Raw genomic sequence first — 16,232 nt, forward strand, 5'->3', positions numbered from 1 at the left:
GATTCTTCGAGGCTGGCTGGATGTGCAGGCAGTGAGCAGATTAGAACAAATTAGAGAATTAGAAAAAGACAACCGATGACAGGCCAAGGAAATGTCCTCTGGCAGTAATAAAATTAAAGGAGACCTGGGTTTACAAGTCAGTCTGGCTTTAAAAGGGGGGGGGGAGGAAGCAGAAGAACAACAGGGTCAGCAAAAAAAAAAACACACCCCAAAACCTACCCCAAACAAACCATGGAGATTTCATCTCACCCTGTTTCCTCACTTCCCTTGGAAATAGAATGTCATGTGTAGTGGTTGAGGAAAAATACTGAACTCAAACAGAAGCCCACAAGGACTTTCAGGAGGTGTATCATTTCTACCTCCCTCACTATTTCCTCTTTCCCTTCCTTGAAAGCCCACTTAGCATCTCCCTTTTCCTGCTTCCTTCTCTCCTTCCCACCCAACAGCCAACCTGCCTTTATCTGCCCCTCTGTCTTCAGCTTTCCCTCCCCCCGGCAGCCTCTGCCTAGAAAAACGATGGCGGCCCGTTGTGTGGTGCTGGCCACTGGGCCAGGCCCACTTCATAATAGGGAACCCTGAAGAACTTGTGGGGAACACATCACTTTCCCCAGTATCCCCCTCACCACATTATTTTCCCTTTCCCTTCTCCTGGCAACCCCCATATCCTCTCCCCTTTCCTGCCTCATTCTCTCCTTCTCAGCTAGTCATCAACGTACCTTTTATCTGCCTCTCATCTTCAGCAATATTTATTATTTATTTGCTTCATTTATACTTTGCCTTTCCCCACAGTGGGGACCAAAGCAGCTTACATTATTCTCCTCTTCTCCCTGTTTGTCCTCTCAACAACCGTGTGAGGTAGGTTAAGCTAAAAGTATGTGACTGGCCCAAAATCACCCAGTGAGCTTCCACCATAAGATGGGATTTGAACCTGGGTTTCCCAGACTCTACTCTGAAGCTCTGCAAAGTGCATCAAGATGACTAACAGCAAAATGTTTTAGAAGAAGAAGAAGAAGAGTTGGTTTTTATACCCCTCTTTTCTCTACCTTCGAGGAAAGCGGCTTACAATCGCCTTCCCCTCATGTGGAGGAGTGGGGGATTGAACCGGGTTCTCCAGATTTGAGTCTGCCACTCTTAACCACTACACCACGCTGTAGAGAGACAAAAAAGAGACAAAAATAAAACCACAGCACAGATGAATTTAAACAGGAATTGCCCTCTGAAGCAGCAACACCATCAGTTTCAACCATTTTAGCCACCAGTTCTTTGAAATCATATTGTTTCACAATCTCATCTAAAGGCTAACATAAGGGACACAGTATTGTATAGTAGTTAAACTACGATTAGGTGACACAAGTTTGAGTCCCTGCTTAGCCATGAAGCTCTCTGGATGACCTTGGTCTAGTCATTCTCTCTCAGCCTGATTGACCTTGCAGGATTATTATGAAGATAATGCAGAGAGGTGGAGGTATCATCTGAACACCTGGAGTTTCCTGGAAGGAAAGCTGGGATAAAAATGCAATAGAGAATAAGGACTTGTAAGATAAATCAGGGAAGTTGCCCAGTAAAGGTAAAATTGACAAGTTGGCCACAGTTTCTTGTACTTATTGAGCCTGGTTGGTAAACTTTAGCGTGTCAGCTTTGCTCTGTAAAATATGGTTACTTTGGAGCTTTTACTGAGTCTGTTTATGCATGGCTGTTTCCTCGTGGTCACCCCACCGACTACTTCGGGGCTTTGCTTCGATTATGCATGCAATTTTCTTATCATCAGAGGTCACACACACAAAGCTGCCTTATACTGAATCAGACCATTGGTCCATCATGGTCAGTATTGTCTACTCAGACTGGCAGTGGCTCGGGAGTCTCAGGTGGAGGTCCTTCACATCGCTTCCTGCCTGGTTCTTTCAGCTGGAGGTGCTAGGAATTGAACCTGGGACCTTCCGCTTGCCAAGCAGAGCCTCTACCACTGAGCCACAGCCCCCTGGTTCTGAGAAGGAGAGAAGTAACATTGGGGTCACCTCAATCTCCCCGCGCATTTCCACGCATTTTCTGGCTGCTGGCTAAACACAAATCCAGGAAACACAGGCAAAACGGCGGAAATGCGCGGGGAGAGCAAGGCAACCTCTGACGGTCGGAAAATGCAAGTATAATCAAAGCGAAGCCCCAAAGTAGTCGGTGGGGTGACAGCAAGGAAACAGCCATGCGTAAACGGCCTCAGTAAAAGCTCCAAAGTAACCATATTTTACAGAGCAAAGCTGACACGCTAAATATTGACATGGGCATAAACCAGCCCCTCCCCTGCATATAAATGTGTGCACGCACACACGCAGCCCAACTTTTTAAAAATAGAAATTCAATTAACGTGCCCATGGAGAAGGAACTCTTGGAAACCTTCAGAATAATGCATACCAGATCTCCCTGCCACCGCCACCCGGCTGCCTGCTCACAGTTTTTACCAGTCGCCTGTCTGCTAAACTTCTGAAACACCCTTTGCCTTTTTGACCCTTCAACTTGTCTTGAACTTAAGCAAAATTATGGGGGAGGGGCAGAGAAAGGAAGGAGTGAATATGTACAGTGTGTATGTGTGCGTGTGTGCATGTGTGTATGTATGCGCGCGCGCGAGAGGGGGAAAACAAAGAATGAACTGTAATCTCATGCAGTGGATACGATACGCTTAAAATTTGTATCCTCTTAATCGAATTAAGGTTTCCTGGTTTCCCTGTGGTTACTTGCAACGGCTTTCTGACTTTACCATCATCATCGTTGTTGTTGTTTTTATTATTATTATCATTATTACTGGCACCAGGAATTGTGTGGGGAGAGATTATAAACTCAGAGGCATGAGCAAACTGATTTCCCCATCTCCTGTTTATTTCCTTTACAATAAGGGCGAAAGCAGATGTGCCCTGGGGGAAAGAAATGCAGATTGCTTAAATGGCAAATGTGGGGTATATGGGGTGGGGTAGGGTGAAGAAGGTCTTATATTTTGTGTACAAACTAATGGGTTGGATCCAGCCAGTTTTCCCACTCAGTCTTACCCAATTACAACCTCCTCTCACATGGCTTTTGTCCATAGAGTTCCCATGATCTTCAGCATAGCCTTTTTGGTGGTCAAAACAGACCTGCTCATATCTTCATCCACAGAAAAGCTGGTTGGATCCAACCCGTTAGTTTTCTGTAAAGACACGGAGTACCCTGAGTGTACAGAAACCTATACTTTACACACAATCCTGTTTGTGGGTCTTTTTAAATGTTGAGAGCAATCCATCCATCCATCCATCCATCCATCCATCCATCCATTCATTCATTCGAAACTCAGAAGTGATCTCATACCGAGCAAAACTGACCGCGAAGTTTCACAAGTTTCTGTCAGCTTTGCTGGCAGAAAACAGACACTCCCTCTTGGAAATCTTCAGAATAATGCAAACTCCCAAACTTTGCCCAGCCAATTTTTTGACGTCTTGGCCAATTGCCAGTATTTTATTGGATGGGAGACCACCAAAGAAGTCTATGGTTGCTACACATAGGCAGGCAATAGCAAACCATCTCTGAACATCTCTTGCTTTGAAAACCCTATGGGGTCACCATACGTTGGCTGTGACTTGACAGCCTATATATATATCAGCCATGGGGACCCCCAATTTAGATCAAGAGCATAGCACCAGAGGTGAGTAGGGTAAATTTCTCCTTCATGTTGTTTTCCTAGTCTTAAATGGTTTCCTGTAATTGGGTTTCCCAGTCTTACATGGTTTTCCTGTAATTTGTCCCAATGGGACAAACATGCAAGAATCTGCACGTTTTCCCCAAGAGGGCAAAGCACGTGTCTAGGGTGCCATTTGAGGCTGGGGAAATGGTGCAGGGAGAAACCTCTCATCACATTCAACCTTGTAAGTGGTTGGCTTTTCCCCATAGAATTCATGTCTCTCCTTCCTGTGGTATGAACTCAATCAAAGAAGGGACCCCTTCGCTATTCATTATGAAGAAAAATATATATGCTGGAGAGCCAATCATGCCCCTTCGTGGTTTCACACTGAGAAAGATCACTTAGTTGAGTTTTGATCAAAGTCCATTTGTGCTTTTGGTAGAACTGTACTGGCCTCTTTTAGTGATGCGACCCACTTTAAAGAACGTGCTGCCTTGTCAGAGAGTCGTATGGCTCTCTCCTGGCTGTCCTTTTTCAATGGGTAGAAACATTTTAGTTTTCTAGCAGTTTCCCTTCAGCTGATGTCCACGCTGCACAAAGATCGAGGCCTGTTCCTAATGGGTTTCTCTCAGCTGGCTCGTTGGGCTTTTAAAGGAAGCTTTTTCTGTTTTGATATATTCATTTAGTGTGTTTGTGTTCCTGTCCCACACCACTTTGAATACCATTTGGCAGAGAATGCGGCCTATAAATGCTTGAAGTAATAATGCATGAATTTAGCAGCATAATGAGTGCGTTGGGATTACTGACCTTGTGCTGAGATAGTGCACTGGGGTTGAGCCAAAACCTTGAAAGGGCCTCTTTGATGTTGACATCTAACAAGTTCAAAAAGTTCACTGGGCAAAATCTGGCCCCCCGCCTAGCACCTACCTCTTCTCAGAGACCAACTGTGCATTGATCTTTCCTTGTGCCATCCTGCCTACTTGGAATCCCCCTTTTTTAAAAACATGCTGTCTCTTTGCTTCTGACTCAAGAGGACAGAAATATTCAAGGGTCTGCCACATAGCTGTGGGGTGATAAAGCAACTGCCTAAGGCTATAGTTGGCCTTTCTCACTAGGAAAGGCTTGAACATTTCCAGACCTTCCCTAGCTAGGTTGTAGGATTTGCAGCAGCGATGTCATGGCTGGGAAAGCTGGGGTCCTTCCATAGTTCAGCCAGTCGGTATTAAGTAGCCATGCTCAGCTACTTAATAGGCCCCTTCTTTGATTGAGTTCATACCACAGGAAGGAGAGACATAAATTCTATGGGCAAAAGCCAACCACTTACAAGGTTGTATGTGAGGAGAGGTTTCTCCCCGCACCATTTCCCCAGCCTCAAATGGCGCCCTAGACACGAGCTTTGCCCTCTTGGGGGAAACATGCAGATTCTTGCATGTTTGCCCCATTGGGACAAATTACAGGAAACCTCAGCATGAACATGATTGCCATGCAAATTTACCTTGTTTGAATGCCTTCAACTACATGCAAGCTAAGCTCCAGATTTTGTTTTATTTTTATTTATTTTTTTGCCGTTAGGTCACATCTGACTTATGGGTTTTCAAGGTAAGACGTTCAGAGGTGGTTTGCAGGCATTCACTTTAGCTAGGTGTTCAGCCCTACCCTCTGCAGTTTTACAAGGGAGGTATAACAAGATCCCAAGATCAGAGAGATTTTGTCCATGCAATTCTGGGGAAATAGAAACAATGGAACACGTGTTTTTCAGATGCTCATTCTAGAAGGATGCCTGCTGTAAGCTATCCCGGTCCATGCTTGAGAAAATCTCAGGTTATTCTGAAAAACTTCAGGTTAGGAAGCTCCTCTCAGATGAAATTCCCTTACAAATTAGAGAGGTCGCCAGATTTTGCGCAGCAATCTACAAACTTCGTCAAAGTTTAGTAAAATAAAAGTCAAAGAAATAACTAAGTTAAAAATCTTCTTTTGAATTTGTTTCAAAATGTTTATTTCTTATCCAAATCGTGAAACATTTTAATTTATATTCTTTTAAATTAACATGACACAACTTTTAAACAATATCAATGTATCCGCTGTAATATTGCTGTTATGTTCTTAATTTTTATTGGCGCAATGCCACAATAAATGTTTCTGTTCTGTTCTGTTCAGAGGTGGTTTGCCATTGCCTGCCTCTGCATCACAACCCTGGTATTCCTTGTAGGTCTCCCATCCAAAATACTTGCCAGGGCCAACTTTGCTTAGCTTCTGAGATCTGACGAGATCAGGCTAGCCTGGGCCATCCAGGTCAAGGCTCCACATAGGACTGTCTTAATGCAGGGGTGCTGAACTCAATTGTTACGAGGGCGAGGAATGACATAAATTTCACTTGGTTGGGCTGGGCCCATGCCTCGCCAGCCCAGATTGAGAGTGGGAATGGGGTGGCTACCTCAGCTGGCTCGTGGGCATGATAAGAGCTCTCAAGGGGCAGGATCCAGCCCTCGGGCCTTATGTTTGGCACCCCTGTCTTGATGTCTTCTGGTGAAGTTCATCTTGAGATCTTGATAGGGTTGCCAGGACCCTCTTCACCACTAGTGGGAGGTTTTTGGGGGTGGAACCTGAGGAAGGAGGGGTTTGGGGAGGGACCAACGCAATAGAGTCCAATCGCCAAAGGGGCCATTTTCTGCAGGTGAACTGATCTCTGTCGGCTGGAGATCAGTTGTAATAGCAGGAGATCTCCAGCTACTACCTGGGGGTTAAACCAAAATTCACACAGAAAACCTATGTTCCAAGCAATTTCAGTATAATTCCAATATTATCATCATAATGCAAAAGTCATATCAAAGCACTGGTCATAAATTACAAAGTCACATATATTGTTCACAAGTAGGTGCATACAAACAGGTAAGTGTATAGTCCTGATTATAAATGTAGGTAAGTAAACACATCACCATGTATATAATAATTCTAACAATATTTTTTTCTTCTTCTTTAGCAACAATATATTCATCAGAAGTCAGACAGGTGAGGAAGACGGCCGTTTCGTTCTTCATCAGTTCCTCAACCTTAATCTTTTCACTTGATATGTATTTCTTGTTTATCTTATAAGCACAAGTTTAAACTCCCCATGGGTAGAAGACTGATCCTTCTGCCTAACCAGGCTAGTATATTCAGTCCATTTCAGAGGTTCCCAGAAAGGATACCTGGGGGTTGCCAACCCTAGATCTTGAGCATAGACCCTTGTAGAGGACCTTTCCACTTACCCAGTAGTTGCTTAAAGGTTGCAGCTTGTGGCTGCTTTCACTCAGCCCAAAAGAATTCCTACAGCATCCTTGCCTCAAGGCCCCCTTCCCCCCACATGAAAGGACATCTCACAACTTCTCCCTTCCCCTTATCCCAGAACAGTACAGCCCTGCAAACCATGCCATACATCTTTCTGATAGACATCTCTGAGACCAAAGTCTTCATCCTTGGTGCTTCATCATGAAGTCCATTTCTCTTCTCAAACACACACGTGCAACTGCAGATGCTGTGGGTACATACCAGCCAGGAGCATGCCCAGCCAGCCACAGCCGCTCCTTGCACACAACCTCCTGCAGTGGCATCATCAGTTGGGGAGTATGTCTCCTCCTCCCATGATGTGCTCCTATTGCTTGGTGCAGCAAAATGAGTTGAGCCGGCCTTGGGAGGAGGAGGAGGAGGAAGAAGAAGAAGAAGAGTTGGTTTATATATGTCGACTTTCTCTACCACTTAAGGGAGACTCAAGCTGGCTTACAATCACCTTCCCTTCCCCTCCCCACAACAGACACCCTGTGAGGTCGGTGGGGCTGAGAGAGCTCTTAAGAGAACTGTAACTTGCCCAAGGTCACCCAGCTGGCTTCCTGTGTAGGAGTGTGGAAACAAATCCAGTTCACCAGATTAGCCTCCTCCACTCATGTGGAGGAGTGGGGAATCAAACCCGGTTCTTCTGCCAAGGAGTGGCACACACAGTGAAGGAGCCAGCCATCCCTGTTTTATCTTACTTATTATTCCCCTTTAGCACTTTGTCATGATCATTGGGAGATTTTTTTTTTTAAGCAGGGAATTACCTGCAAATGTTCCCATTCTTTAAATGGAAACTGTTATGCCATAAATTTTAAAAGTGTAGATAATTACTGAGCCCTAGGCGGAGTGGTGAGTGACCCCTCCTTGGCTATTGTCCACTCTCTTAGTTACTTTTCTATATTGTCTAAACCCAGCGAGTTGAATCTCAGTGGGAACACACAGTCTGGAAGAACGGACTTTGTATGCCCCTGTTGAGTAACTCCAGTGAAACTGCCACATCATCTTCCATGAATAATTTTTGAAGGAGAATGGAAACTGTACGGAAAAGTCCTAATTTGTGGTGAACGCAGCTGGTGTGTGAGAGGTAAAAACATGAATTATGAAAGGATTTATCCAGATTTATCCAGTTTAAATCTCAACATTGCCATTTCTTGTTGGGTGGTTTCAGAGAAGATGTTATGTCTCCACCTCAGTGTTACTACCACCATATGCATAGATGATAACATCATCCAATCTTATATATCCTCCAACATTCGTAGATGGAAATAAAGATTTACTACAGAAAGCCACTGTGGTGAAGCGGTTAGAATGTCAGACACAGTGCAAATCTCCACAATGATGAAGTATTCAATATCTGGCAGCCTAACCTACCTAACAAGGTTGTTGTGAGAATAAAATGGAGGAGACCCACATGTGCTGCTCTGATCTTCTGGGAGTAAAGGTAGAATTAAAAAGGTGGCCATCACTATATCCACTGGCAGCAAATTTCCTAATTAAATTACTTTTGGGGGTGAGCAAAGAAACACTTCATTTTCTCCATCCTGAATCTCTTGCCCATTACTCTCCCCACTAGGGCTGTCAATTCGGTTCGGTCCAAACTGAAAATCAACCGAATTTCCCCTGATTCGGTGATTTTCTGTTCGGACGGATCCGAACACAAAACTGGCGGGCAACCGGGGGGGCCGAATTCAGCGAGTTCGGGAGTTCGCGAATAAATTCGGCCAATTCGGCCCCCCTTCAGGGGAGCCCGCTGAAAGGCGCGGGCTGCCCTTTAAACTGATCTGAGCCTCCCAGCTGGGAGGCGCAGGTCAGTTTAAAGGGCAGCCCGCCCCCCTTCAGCGGGCTCTGCTGGAGAGGCACGGGCTGCCCTTTAAACTGACCTGCGCCTCCCAGCTGGGAGGCTCAGATCAGTTTAAAGGGCAGCCCGAGCCTCTCCAGCGGAGCCCGCTGAAGGGGGGCGGGCTGCCCTTTAAACTCATCTGCGCCTCCCGGCTGGGAGGCGCAGATGAGTTTAAAGGGCAGCCCGCCTCCCTTCAGCGGAGCCCGCTGAAGGGGGGCGGGCTGCCCTTTAAACTGATCTGAGCCTCCCAGCTGGGAGGCGCAGATGAGTTTAAATGACAGCCCGCGCCTCTCCAGCGGAGCCCGCTGAAGGGGGGCGGGCTGCCCTTTAAACTGATCTGCGCCTCCCAGCTGGGAGGCTCAGATCAGTTTAAAGGCCCCCCGCGTGCCTTCAGGGAATCCCTGAAGGCGCGCTTCGGCCGAATTTTCCCCCGAACTCCGGATCCCCCCGAATTACCGGGGATCCGAAGCGGGGGAGTTTGGACTTCGGCACCTACCGAACCCACAAGGGTCAAATTCGGCCGAATCCGAACTGTACCAAATTTTTTTTTTGACAGCCCTACTCCCCACCCCAAAGTTTTCATAGTATAGGAGAGAGGTGAAAGTATAAAACTGTGGTTGGCAAGGATTACTGAGATACTGTATGGGAGGTGTCTGAATACAGAGGGCAAAACAGAGAGCATTTTACCCTCTTTATTCAGGTGCTTCCCATGCTGTGTTTCAGTAATCCTTTCCAACCACAGTCTTGTGTTAGACTCTTTATATTACTGATCATTCATTTTCTTGCCCTCTCTTTTTTCTTCTTGCAGGAGTCACACTATTTTCTGACCAAAGGGTTCATTGTCTTGCAAGTGACATCACTCCACAAACTTCAAACCCTCATTTTATTGCAACGTTCTTGCCGCTGCAGGCTAGTGATAACCAATGCTTTGATCTTTAACCATATCTTGGCATTTAATTTCTGCCCGCACTTCTCTTTTGCTGCCTGGGACAGCCTCGTCCTGACCTGTGAGCTCTTCTCCGTTCTTGTATCATCTGAGGTAGGTTTGCCAACCTCTAGGTGGGGCCTGGAGATCTCCCTGAATTACAACTGAACTTTGGCCTACAGAGATCAGTTCCCCGGGGTGCAGGGGATGGCTGCTTTGCGAGGTGGACTCAAATAGAATTATACCCTGCTGAGGTCTCTTCCGAGGATCTACCTCCAAATCTCCAGGAATTTATTGACCCAGAACTGGTAACCCTAATCTGAAGGCAGTCAAGGTCTACACCTCCCCCAGACCAACCCTGGCTGTTCCTTAGAGTAGGGCTGTTGAAAAAAAAAATTCAGTATAGTTCGGATTTGGCAGATTCGGCCCATCTGGATTCAGGATATGCCAAAATCCGAACTCCCCCGCTTCGGGTCCGTGCAATTCGGCGTGAATTCAAAGTTCAGGAAAAAAAAATTGGCCAAATAAACCCATTAAAAACACGACAGCGCCTTTCCGCGGCTCCGGGGGGGGGCATTTTGGGGGGTATAGGTCCCAAACTTTCAGCGGAGCTTCAAAGGACCCTTCTTGCAAGACCCCCCAAGTTTTGTAAAGTTTGGGTCAGGGGGGGGCTGAGATATGGGCCCCGAAAGGGGTCCCCCACCCTTAATGTGCATCTCTGAGTAGAGCTTGCCGCCCACGCACAATGCTGCACCCCCAAAAAAGCGCCCCCTGCAGCCACGGAAATGGAAAAGGGGGGAGGGAAAAGGGGTGGAGCCCATATCTCGGGGGCCCCTGACACAATGTTTACAAAACTTGGGGGTCTCTTAAGGAGACTCGTGTGAAGCTCCGCTGAAAGTTTGGGGTCCCTACCCCCAAAAATGCGCCCCCTGCAGCCAAGGAAAGGAGCGAATGTGCACACGCACCCCCCACGAGGATTTCTCTCTCTTTCTCTCCCCGGCCGGGCAGCGCAGCAGCTGATTCCTCCAGTACTCAATCCTGACTGATTGGCCAGAAGAAGACCCAGCTTGGCCACCGATTGCCCAGGGGAGAATGCTGCTTACTGACGGTTATGCTGCTGCGCCCCGAATTTGCCGAATTTATTCGTGAACTCCTGAGCTCGCTGAATTCGGCTCCCCCGTTTCCCTGCCATTTTTGAGTTCGGTTTATCCCGAACTAAAAACCGCCGAATCAGGAGAAATTCGGCTGTTTTTCGGTTCGGGCCGAACCGAATCGACAGCCCTACCTTAGAGCCCATAGGCCGGACCATTAATCTGTAAACTAACTATCTTGAAATGATGAGGTTGTGGGGGGGTGGGAGGTAGTTGTTAATTTCCTGCATTGTGCTGGGGGTTGGACTAGATGACCCTGGAGGTACCTTCCAACTCCATGATTCTATGAACTACCCTGGTCTCCTGAAAGGTTTGTGTCTAACGGAGGACACAACCTCCATTTCTGAAGACACCTGACAAGTTCCAAAGAGGTTTGGTTGTCACTGTGTGCTTTTTTTGCTGCCTAGAGTGACGAAATGGCCTATTTCTTTTCTTCCCATTATCATATAGGCTTATTTCTGAAGGCTTGAAAGAGACAGGAATAATCTCCATAGCCAGAAGCTTGCAGGCAGACTTGGTGAAGGTAACATCTGGAGCCTGCAGGTCCATATGCTATCTGTCCTGAGAAGCCCCATCATTTTAGTGCTATCAGTGCTTACGGTCACCACTGTATCTACCGGTAGTGAATTCCACAACTGCAATTACTTGTTGACTGAAGAAGTATTTTCTGTTTTAGTTGACCTTTAAAAAGCAGCCATGGGAGCAATCAGAACTGGGGCTATGGTGCTTGAGGAGTATAACTCTCTCTTCTGCTGTTTAGTATCATAGAATCATAGAGTTGGAAGGGGCCATACTGGCCATCTGGTCCAACCCCCTGCTCAATGCAGGATCAGCTTAGGGTATTCCTGACAAGTGTTTGTCCAGCCTCTGCTTAAAGACCGCCAGGGAGGGGGAGCGCACCATCTCCCTAGGCAGTAAGGTTGCCAACCTCCAGGTAGCAGCTGGAGATCTCCTGCTATTACAACTGATCTCCAGCCAATAGAGATCAGTTCACCTGGAGAAAATGGCCACTTTGTCAATTGGACTCTATGGCATTGAAGTCCCTCCCCTCCCCAAACCCTGCCCTCCTCAGGCTCCACCTTTAAAACCACCTGCCGGTTGCCAAGAGGGACCTGGCAACCCTACTAGGCAGCCAATTCCACTGCAGAACTATTCTCACTGTAAATTCCCCCCATATCCAGCTGGTACCTTTCTGCCTGTAATTTAAACCCATTATTGCGAGTTCTATCCTCTGCTTCCAACAGGAACAGCTCCCTGCCCTCCTCTAAATGACAGCCCTTCTCTTATTGAATATGCCTGCCCCAGCATGGGGGAGGGGGATAAGTATCCACATTGTGCCTATCTTCTTTTTGTCCATATCAGGATTTAAAGCAACCAGGGGAGGTGGAGACATTCCAAGCAGGTATATGGCATGGGCAATTAAATTTAACCCCCAACTCCTTCCCCATCATGGCCCCAATCCAGATGAGGGCACCTGCAGATGATTTTGGGGGGTCAAAAAGCACATCTGGACTTCCAATCATGGAACATCAGCATCACATGTAGTTGGGAGAAACTAAGGGCTGAGTAATACATGGACAGTGGAGTTGCATGATTAGAACTCCAGACGTGTAATTCGGCTTTCCGTTTCTCTTTTTTCTGTGTTCCGGAGTTCACACATGGCTATGCATAAGGGTGTGTATTTAAAAAAAAAAACTGCAATGAGGAGAAGTCCCTGCCTGCCCTCTGAACCTGATTAGGTCTCCACAGGGCTGACATCTGAGAGCCATGCAATCAGCGTAGTCCTGTCTTTGGCTGCCGGCTTCCTTAACCTGCACCATCCCCTTCAAAAGCCAAATCAGATGAGGTTTGACATGCAGGTGTTAAGTCTTAAGATCCAGGATGTATCAGTTACTTATGAATTACAATGAGCAATATATGTGCTTCACTCATTCAGATTTACCAGGAACGGTCCTCATTTTCTGGTATCAGGGCCTGGTGAAATCACTTATCCAAATATTGTCCTTGTTATTATTTTTTGCTTTTGGGGGATGTCTTATTAAAATTGTTAGAATGAGTTGATAGAGTTGTTGTCATTCTTTAGAGCTCATCTCCCTTCCCAGAGTTTTTAGAGGCTCAATGGGTTCCAGGAGATGGTTGTTCCACATGATGAAGCAACCTTCCTAACATTAAGCAGGCAAAGGTGTGGTGAATGCCTGATGCGGGGACCTCTGTAGAATCATTCATACATAGCTTTGAGGTTCATGAAGGAAGAAAGGCAGGATATAAATATAATAAAATAAATCTCCTAGTGTGTGCAGGAGAGCAGCTGCATATTGTCTTCATGTGCGCATGCAAATAAATGAGTAAGTACTACACTGTGTGTTGTGTGTGTTAAGTGCCATCAAGTTGCTTCTGACTCATGGCGACCCTATGAATCAAAGTCCTCTAAATATCCTATCTTTGACAGCCTTGATCAGATCATGCAAATTGAGGGCTTCCTTTATTGAGTCAATCCATCTCTTGTTGGGTCTTCCTCTTTTCCTGCTGCCCTCACCTTTTCCTAGCATGACTGTCTTTTCCAGTGACTCTTGTCGTCTCATGACGTGACCAAAATACAATAGTCTCAGTTTAGTCATTTTACCTTCTAGGGTCAGTTCAGGCTTGATTTGGTCTAGAACCCACTGATTTGTTTTTGTTTTTTGACTGTCCACGCTATCTGTAACATTCTCCTCCAACACCACATTTCAAAGGAATCTTCTTTCTTCCTATCAGCTTTCTTCAATGTCCAGCTTTCAGAACCATACATAGTAATAGGGAATATGATGGCATGAATTAACTTAATCTTGGTGGCCAGTGACACAACCTTACACTTCAGAATCTTTTCTGTCTCCTACATTACCACACACAAGTTGCCATTTCACAGGCTGAAGTTGCTGGGACATATTTGTTGGTTGCCTGATAGAATCCCCCCCCCCTTCTTCAGTATATCTTCCATTACATGTATAGCATGATCCTGGCTACTAATTCATGAGAGATAGGTGATCATTGAGGAAACAAATTCAGCAGAGAGAAGGTGGGGTAGCAATATGCAGTGATCTGGGATGGAGGGAGGGGACTTGGGTAGCGATCTTTGGTGTGAAAACTTGGGTCTTACAAATGCGTCCCTAATATATTTGTTGCTGTGAGCACTGGAGGACATGGTACTGGGAGAGTAAGTGTAATCCTGCTTCAAATTACCTTCTTCTGGGCTAGAGCTCAAGGTAATGTGTGCTGTCAAGTCCCGACCACCTCATGGAGACTCCATGAAGTTTAACCTCATGGGGTTTTCAAGGCAAGAGAGAAGCAGAGGTGGTTTGTCATTGCCTGCCTCTGCATAGCAGCCTCAGTCTTCCTTGGTGGTCACACATCCAAGTACTGACCCTGGCTAGCTTTTGAGAGCTGATGAGATTGAGCCAGTGTGCTACTAGGGCTGCTTTGCTAGAGACTTCCTTCTTTAAAATGAAATCTAAGGATTTAGAGGAACTAGTTGATCATGGTGAAGAGGTTGAGAGGGGTGGGCTCTAATCTGGAGAACTGGGATTGATTCCCCACTCCTCCACGTGAGCGGCTGACTCTAATCTGGTGAACCGGGTTGGTTTCCCCACTCCTACACATAAAGCCATCTGGGTGATCTTGGGCTAGTCACAGTTCTCTTCGAGCTCTCTCCGCCTCACCTACCTAAGAACATAAGAACATAAGAAAGGCCCTGCTGGATAAGACCAAGGCCCATCAAGTCCAGCAGTCTGTTCACACAGTGGCCAAATAGGTGCCTCTAGGAAGCCACAAACAAGACGAGTGGCTTGCCTGTCCTGCCTGTGTTCCACCGCACCCAAAATAATAGGCATGCTCCTCTGATACTAGAGACACCTCATAAGGTGTCTGTTGTGGGGAGAGGAAGGGAAGGAGATTGTAAGCCACTTTGATTCTCCATAAAAAGTAGAAAAAATCTGCCTATAAAAGCCAACTCTTCTCCTCCTCCTCCTCCTTCTCATAATTGCCATATCAATTCATGTTGCTGGTGTGTGTGTTTTTTTACTCAAAAAGCACTCTGGTGGTGTGGTGGAGGGAATGGTGGCTGAGGGGGGCTGATGGAAGGAAAATGGTGCTGAAGTGGATGAGACCTTTGAAAATGCACACCTTCCCATTCAGATGGCTTGCTAATGCACCTGAACTGCACTGTACCAAACCAGGTGTGAAAAGGCATGTACTGAGGACAGGGAAAACTTTTTATATGGACAATTAGAGGATGAGGTCATGCAGACACTAAAACAACCCAAAGCTTGGAAGCTAAGTTTGGAAGCTAAGACAGAGAAAACCCTCCATGTGGAGGCAACTGAACCAATTGAACTAGTATTTTCCTTGCTGCAACAAAATTACCGTTTTGTGCCTGACTAGCGTTGCCCCCTCCAGGTTGGGAAATACCTGGTGTTTTGAGGGGAGGAGCAGAGTTTGGGGAGGGGAGGGACTTCAATGGGTTATAATGCCATAGACTCTACCTTCCAAAGAAGCCATTTTCTCCAGGTGAACTGATCTCTGTCACCTGGAGATCAGTTGCAATCCCAGGAAATCTCCAGCCACCACTTGGAGGTTGGTGACACTATGCCTGACCCTTTCCTTTCTGCATTCACATCACCTTTATATTCTTCGACAAAACTGCACTTCCCCGAATGGCTAGAAGGCTGGGATTTTGCAGACAGATGAATGCTTGCTTTGGGTTTATTAGAGACTGGCAAGTCAACAAAGATTTCCCTGGTTCCCTGCCACCCTGCTATAAAGAATGTGGCTAAACTGCAATGATTGTAGGAAATTAAAATCAGATGCTTAGTAATGGAGTCTGATCAAATGTGAAAACAACCCTTTCTCTGCTCCTGGCTCCCTTCAGTTGTCTTGTGGTCCTGGGGACTTTGCATCTGTTCATTAGGCTGGCTTTGTCACATACAAACAGCAGAAAGGCCCCTACCTCATGTCTTCTGCTGACCTGCAGCCCTTGGCCTACGTCTGCCCTCGAGGCAGGACTGTTTCCTGCAAGGGGGGGTGGCAAGACCCATGTGCCTGATCCCCTAAGTAACAGATGGTGGCTTTGTAACACTAACCCCATTCAATTTCCCACCCCCTGCCTCCGCTCTTCCTCCATCCTCAGGCGCCTGGAGCTTACATGCCATCCAATTTGTTACCTACAACAGGAAGGTCAAGGCCCTGCTGGCTGCTGTGCTTCTCCTCTCATTTTGGGGCATTTGGCTTGAATTGTTTCCCTTTGGAAGAAGCCATCCATTGGGGAAGGAAATGGGGAAGAGGCATAAAATGGATATCTGCTGACATTTGGGTTGCCAACTTTAAGGTAGTAGC

Source organism: Euleptes europaea, chromosome 13, assembly GCF_029931775.1.
Source record: "Euleptes europaea isolate rEulEur1 chromosome 13, rEulEur1.hap1, whole genome shotgun sequence".
NCBI lineage: Eukaryota > Metazoa > Chordata > Lepidosauria > Squamata > Sphaerodactylidae > Euleptes > Euleptes europaea.